We start from the raw sequence: 7849 nt of genomic DNA on the forward strand, positions 1-7849 counted from the left end.
TTTTTAATTTTATTAGTTCCACCACAACGCCGCTGAAATATACAAAATCGCTGCCTCTGATCATCGAAAATTGTTGGGATCACTGCCAAACACCTTCATCGGAGGTTTAACGGGAACCCCGCCAACCTGTTCCACCCTACGCTGCATGTAACCACATACAACAACCTTTTCACAATCCGTCGGAACCCTCCATATCTCACACAATGTGCAACAAACCCCTGTAATATTATAAGTGTTGGTGGTGACCGGGTGATGGTGATGGTGGTGGTGGTGATGATGGTGTTGGTGTTGTCCATGTGGTTTCTAATTATAAGCTACCTGTAATGAAGGTTTTTAGCGGTGATCCTAGCGATTTTCGATAATAAGAAACAGCGATTTTGTGTATTCTAATGACTTTATGGTGGAACTAATAAAATTAAAAAGAATTAATATTATACAGTAAAAATAAATTAATAATCCAATAAAATAATATTTATTATATGAAGAAAATAATAAATTAAAATAAATAATCCAATTAAAAAGATTTAAATATCTAAAAGAAATTAATCATCCAATAATGTAATATTTATTAGGATAAAAAAATTATATATTAAAACTAATATTTGTTAATATATAATAATCCAATAAAAAGAATTAATCCAACAAAAAATAAATTAAAAAATAAAATAACTAAAAGAAATTAATAATCCAATAAAAATCCTGATAAAAAATGAATTAAATTTTTTTAACTAAAAGTTATTAATAATTCAATAAAAAAACATTTACTAATATAAAAATATTATATATTAAAAAAATATTTATTAATATGTAATACTTCAAAAATAAAAAGAAGATATGCAAAAATGGTCGTTATAGTTTGGTAAAAAGACAAAACTGTAAAAATGGTCTCTGAGGGTAAAATTGTCATTTAGAAAAAATTAACAGCCAACCAATTAAAGTTAACGGAAGATGGACCAAAACCTCAACAGAACTTGTTGAAAAGGACTAAATTTGCAATATTTTAAACGTTTGGACCATTGCCACATAAAATGAAAAATCACAGGAACCATTTTTGCATTTTTGTATAAACAATTTAGCAAGAGAAGTCGATCAAGCTTCAACGTTTCTATTTACAGCTTCAAGATCTACCACATCTCTTGATTCAATAGATCACGGTTGAAAAGAGGAAAGCCCGTCGGGGCTTAGAAAGCGATATCGTGGAATGAAATTTCTTCATCTCCAAGCACGATTCAGTGGGTTATTCATGATGTAGAGATCACATTAAGGGTGGAGAGTATGGGTTCGATTTCAGCGGGTGAGAACATTTAGGTTATTTAGTTTCGTCGTTTTGTTTCTCTCCCGTTCCCCACCAGATGCAGCTCCATTGTGAATGTGGTGATTAAGATTCCCACATGCAAATCATTATTCTTAAAACAGGAGCTTGAGACCCACTCACCGACCTACAATTTTTTTTCTCGCCGGAAACCAAGTTCGAGATGAATCTGTAATTTTTTTCTCGTCGGAAAATCATATTCGACACCCATTGCTTAATGTTCGGACTTTTGAGGCATCTGGTTAAAGTGAAAGATCTAGTATTTGGGAAGAGAAAAATGTCAGTGGAAATAAACTTTCAAGAGAGTAAAAGAATGATTTCAGATGATATTTGAATGCAAATCACCGAATTTATGGAAAATTGAAGTTGTAATTGTTTATATATATATATATATATATATATATATATATATATATATATATATATATATATATATATATATATATATATATATATATATATATATATACTAGCCGTTTACCCGCGCTAAGCGACAAGTGCAAATAATTTCTTTAAGAAATTAGTTTTTAGAGTCGATTAGTTTTCACTTAAAAATATATGTATCTTGCTATTCTGGGTTAAATTACTTTTTTGTGTTAAAAAAGAAAAGTACGTTGTGGTCTTGGGTTAAAAACAAAATATATGTTGTTTTTTGAAAAAATAAAATTTTGTTGCTATTTTTGGGAAATGTTAAGTTAAGTTGCTTTATTGGATTAAAAATATAAATACAATGATTTTTTGGTTTAAAAATATAAGTATGTTTCTTATTTAGGGTAAGTTGTAAACCAATATTGGAAATTTATGCAAATTTAACTTGCACAATGCAAAAGATATAAACAAATTATTGTGATTGAAATTGATTTGAATTCATATTAGTGTTACAAAACCGGCATATTTGGACTCGGACATGTCCCGAGATGTTTTATTAGGAACCAACAAAAAATACACGGACTCGGTCAACCTCGATCAAAATTAGTCAATCACGGTGTTACTCGGTCAAACTCGGGTCCAACACCGTCAATTCAGAAAAATTTGGTCAAACTCAGAAAAACTAAGTCAAATTTGTCAAACTCAGTGATCTTGACTTTTTTTTTTAAATGTAATTGCTATTTATATTCATCTATTAAATTATACATATTAATGAAGTTATGATATTTGTTATATAAATAATTTCCCAAGTACTCTTTGCCTAGATGGAAGGCTGAACAAAATTAAAACATAATTAATATTTAATAATTTGGAGAATTTCATATATGCCCTTCTTAAACTTCAAAATATCATATTTGTCCAGCTTAGTTTATCAATATCATATTTACCCTTCATAAACCTTCAAAATATCATATTTGTCCAAATCCTTTTTTATAATGTTTTTAATATTTTATAATCATTTTTTATATCTTAGAATTATTATAATAATTAAAAATTTTAACCATATTATCCTTACGTCTATGATTCTAAATTGTTGGAATGTCGCTCTCTTGACAAAGAAAAAGATTCATCTTCAACCCTCTCTATGGAATGTATATTTTGATTGTTTAGTTTTTGTTGTTGTTGATTATTATCATGTTGTGGATGGAGGATATTTTAGATATTACCATTGATATTTTGATGTTTAAAAAGTACATATACGATATTTTGATATTTAAGAAGGGCATATATTATATTTTGATGTTTAAAAAGGACATATATGATATTTTAAAATTTTATGAAGGGTAAATATGATATTTATATGAAGAGTAAGTATGATATTTAGAAATTAAGTTGGGTAAATATGATATTTTGATGTTTTAGAAATGCATATATGAAATTCTCCCTTAATAAGTTTATCGAAAAACGTAGTCATTATTTTTTAATCAATGATAAAATCTTTAGAAGGTTTAAGAATGTGAAACAAATTTAGAACATCATAATTCTTTTATGATATTAATTCTTATATATAACTACTATTATTTAGAGTATACATTTAGAAGGATATTGAATAGCTTTTTTGCGTTTTTTTTATCAAAATTGTTTAAATACTTATTGAAATTGAAAATTCCAAACAGAATTAGACCAATTTCAATATCAAGAACAATTACTTAGTTAAATTGCTAATGACATAAACAATTATACCAATTCCAATACGAAGAACAACTAAATGAGCACCTTATTTACCAATTGTTTTACCTTTTTTCTCCGAATGAACTTATAACACCAGAAGTAAAAGAACTAAGTTTAGTAAACCTAGATTCTTTTCAATAAAATTCCATTGGTAACAAAATTTAGACAAAAAAAGTTTCAACTTTTTACCAAATAAACTCTTATTAAAAGAAAATGTTCGAAAAAAAAAAGTCGATTTCGCATCAAAGTATATCGTTAAAAACGTAATGAATAAAACTTATTTATTATCTCAAAGTAGTAACCCCAACAACATTTGTAAAAAAGAACCACCAACGAAGTTTACTAACATCCACAACCACCATTGCCATCAGGCTCTTTGCGATGAATATTATATATAATCTGGTGTTCTCCAGGTCCAATTGCCTGGGCCATTCGTTTTCTCCAAACCTGAAGTTAGCCAACAATTTTCTTTACCTGCTTATAAGATCCACATGCAAATTTCACAAATTAATTTCACCAATATTCCATCAAATAACAATCATTGACATCTATCACATAAAACCAATACAAGATGCTAGGTCATTATGGATATTTTGGTTAACAACCGAATCCATAGTTGACACCGAGATTTTTTGCACAAGTTACAAAATAAAACAAAAAGCTTGAATACATATAGATTTAGGGCTCGTTTGTGAGAATATACTGTAGATCTAAATCAATAGTCAACGAAGAAGAAGAAGAAAGTACGGATGCATTTGATGGTGGTTGTGTAAGTAGAGGTTGCGATGGTGGCCAATTTTGACCCGTTTGCAGCAAATCATCGCCATGAAGTCAATTATTGTCTCTTGATGCTTAATTTCCCAAAACCACCTAAATCAAACATCAAAAATCAATAAATATTGAAGTTTCTCTGAAAAAGAACCATATCTAATTCAAAACCTGTGATTTTTAACTAAAACAGTTGATTTGAAGATTCAAATGATCAGGGTTAGGTTTAGATACAGTAAAAGACATGACAAAAAACCTGGATTGGCTGATTGTTTAATGTAAAGCTTTCAAGCCTTCACCATGCCTGAGAGATAAAAAAACACACAACACTATGCTATCCAATCATTTTGACAAAAATCACATCGACAAAAAAACCCTAACATGCCCCTTCACTTATGGAAACAAAAGAAAGGCATCCATGGAATCAAACAAAAGACCTATTCTTGCCCAAACAGGTTCCGGTTTTAGTGATTTTGGTGATGGAGAAAATGCCATTCAAGATCACAAAAAATCAACAGATGGAGAATAGTTCAAGCGCATAAGCCATGAAGGGAGATGGGGATGACGGGGAAGAGAATGAGAAATCGAGGATCCCACTTCTGTACTTTGAGAGATAAATAGGAAGGGAATTTCAAATTACATGTTATCATGCGATAATATTGCAGGGAATTTAAATGAGAATGCCAGGTCAAAAGCCGATATCTTTGCCAAAAAAGTTGCACACGCTTGGGTAAATGAATCCCCCTTCTTATCTTTGACGTTTTCAATAGTCAAGGAGATGGCGATTTGAATTACTTTCATATTTGACTTTTCAAACTGTTTGACCAGATAAAATATATGCATAAACTTATTGTATATGATGCTTTAAAGGTTATACCTCTTAAAATTCAGCATTTGAGGCTAAATGCTTATTAAGGTATATATATATATATATATATATATATATATATATATATATATATATATATATATATATCTTTACTATCTTATAAAAGAAATCTAATTATTTCCAAAAATAGATTCAATATAATAATATTATTTTTTTAAGACGTTCAAGTCTCTAAGCTTAAAGTACAACCAATCTCCAATATAATAATATTATTTTTAAATCGTGCATTTGTATTAGCTAAACTCTTATCTCTTAAACAAATATTCTGCAGATTGAATCGGTCACATTGAACCAGTATTCCCTCACTTTCAGCATATTCAAATAAAAAATATGTTAGATTCATTGATGATGTAGCTTAAACCCAGTTTTCTCCCAGACGACACCTCCAAACTCAAGTTTAATTCTTCTCTTTTCTTCATCCACTTTTGCTCTTGGCCTCCGAGCACCACACACATACACACGTATAAAAATCCTTAACTGTCGTGGCTTCCGACGAAAACAACCAGCACGATTTCTATTCCAATTCAGTAAATTAATCGATTCTTTGTGTGTTTATTATAAAATAGGAGAGATTTGGGTATTCTGGATGAAAACCCTAAACTAGGACTTTGCCGATTCGTAGGTATTTGCTCTGTTTCTGAGATTGTTTTCCTTTCTTGCTCTCAATGTTTGTCTTCAAATTTCAGAATTGATTGATGAGCTCACACAAATTTAATTGATGGATGAGCGCTTCTAGGTTCATAAAATGCATCACTATCGGCGATGGGGCTGTTGGAAAGACATGTCTCTTAATTTCTTACACCAGCAGTTCTTTTCATACGGTGATTATTTCATTTAAATTCTTCACAATTTCTCTTCTTATTCAATTTTACGAAATACATTTCATTCGATTTTCCTGTTTATCCTTAATATCAACCTATCTTATTCATTTCTTCACAATTTCCTTTTTGTCCCCATCGTCGAACTTCGTTTATACGCTTTTCAGTTCATTTCTGCATAATTTCTTGTGGAGATGGGAGTAAGAATCGGTATAATGATCATATTCTTAATGGAATTTTGCTTATAAAGAAGATTGAAATATATCTATTTGTTTCCATTGTGTTCCACATATGATTATCTTCCAATTGTATTTGATAATTTCAGTGCCAATGTCGTTTTTAATGGCAGTACTGTCAATCTAGGCTTGTGGGACACTGTTGGTAACCTTCTGAAACACCATTAATCATTTCTATGTTCTTGAACTTCAAGGGTAATATAGACATTTCATTGAACAGGATAGGAAGATTATAACAAATTAAGATCATTGAGTTATCGTGGTGTTGATGTCTTCATTCTTGCATTTTCTCTCATTAGCAAAGCTAGCTATGAAAACATCTCCAAGAAGGTGAAATCTCTCATGGTCAATTTTACCATTTCACCCTTCAAATACTTTACATTATCTACTGACTGAATATATCTTTGTTTATTTTATTCTCAGTGGATTTCAGAATTAAAACATTATGCCCCTGAAGTCCCAATTGTCCTTGTTGCGACCAAAATTGGTTAGTTGTTTCATGATGATTCAGAATTTGATAATTTGTAGAAGCTAAATTGCATTATGTATACGTTATATAATGTTATAAATTGGTTAGTTATAAATGACCAAGATACCCTTACATGTTGGTGGAGCAAATATCAAGAGGTGAAAAACCTGAAAGATCAAGGTATACATCTAACCCTATCAGAATCATTTTTTTTCTGTATTTTTAGTTTATTGTAGTATAACTCATTGTAAGATGATTTGCCATTGTTTTTATTGTAATGTTTTGACTGACCGTTATGGTGGGCTAAAAAATTGTTCGATGGATTTTTTTCATATCTAAAAGTGAATTATATTACAGTGTTTATGGTTGGGGGTATTTAAGCCTATCTGTCAAAGAATTTTGTTAACTCTATATCAACAAAATAAACTAAATTGTTCTGCATTACATGATTGTTTGGTATTCTATTTTTTTTGCAAAACGGTGGCCTTTATTTAATTTTATTTTTGTTTGTGCAATGTTGTATTAGGTGGAAATTAAAGCAGGTTGAAATACAAGCTTCACCTTGAAATTAAAAGCTTGAACTCACAATCAAAACATTGTTTATAAATTTTGGTAACATTTGACGCCAAATGATTTGCATAATTTGCACAAGTCATATATTTAACATATAAAATAATAAAAAAGTAAAATATAAAGCTTTTGAATTTAATAAATAAATAAAAATATATGTTATATTATTTAATAACCATATTATATCTATATGTTTACCTTTAACAATGTGATAAAATAATTTCAATAAGAATTTCAAATAGAAACGGGCTAAATATATTGAGTCAACTATTCTTTTTTGTCGTCTTGCATCTCATGTTATTTGGGAGATGCATTGTTTCCATATAAAAAGTAATTGTTGAAACAAATACACTTGCCAAAAAAGCTGTTATAGGAAAGGAAACAATTCGTTGCACAAAACCGATTTGAAATATAACATGTTTCCGAGAACTAATCAACGAAAGAAACTAATTGCCGAATGAAACTATTTCTCGCCGCAGCTTTGCGCGGGTATACGGCTAGTATATATATATATATATATATATATATATATATATATATATATATATATATATATATATATATATATATATATATATATATATGTAGGTCCCTAGGGGGTTATTTCTTTATTTATTTATAAATTAGTTTTAATTAAAGAAAATCAAAAAATTTATCTAAAGAGAAATAAGTCTTTTTATGTGTGTG

General features: G+C 29.3%; 1 long non-coding RNA gene across 1 annotated transcript; it reads right to left on the minus strand.

Annotated features, from left to right (window-relative positions):
• Positions 1-3790: 3790 nt before the first annotated feature.
• On the minus strand, positions 3791-4750 carry LOC145168570 (uncharacterized). The gene is made up of 3 exons (XR_013741937.1): positions 4437-4750; positions 4160-4282; positions 3791-3886 (listed from the first exon to the last, which is right to left on the minus strand). It is a non-coding gene; the product is annotated as an uncharacterized LOC145168570 (long non-coding RNA).
• Positions 4751-7849: the final 3099 nt, after the last annotated feature.

Source organism: Lactuca virosa, chromosome 4 (assembly GCF_052849685.1).
Source record: "Lactuca virosa cultivar CGN04683 chromosome 4, Lactuca_virosa_CGN04683_v6, whole genome shotgun sequence".
In the NCBI taxonomy this organism is placed as follows: domain Eukaryota; kingdom Viridiplantae; phylum Streptophyta; class Magnoliopsida; order Asterales; family Asteraceae; genus Lactuca; species Lactuca virosa.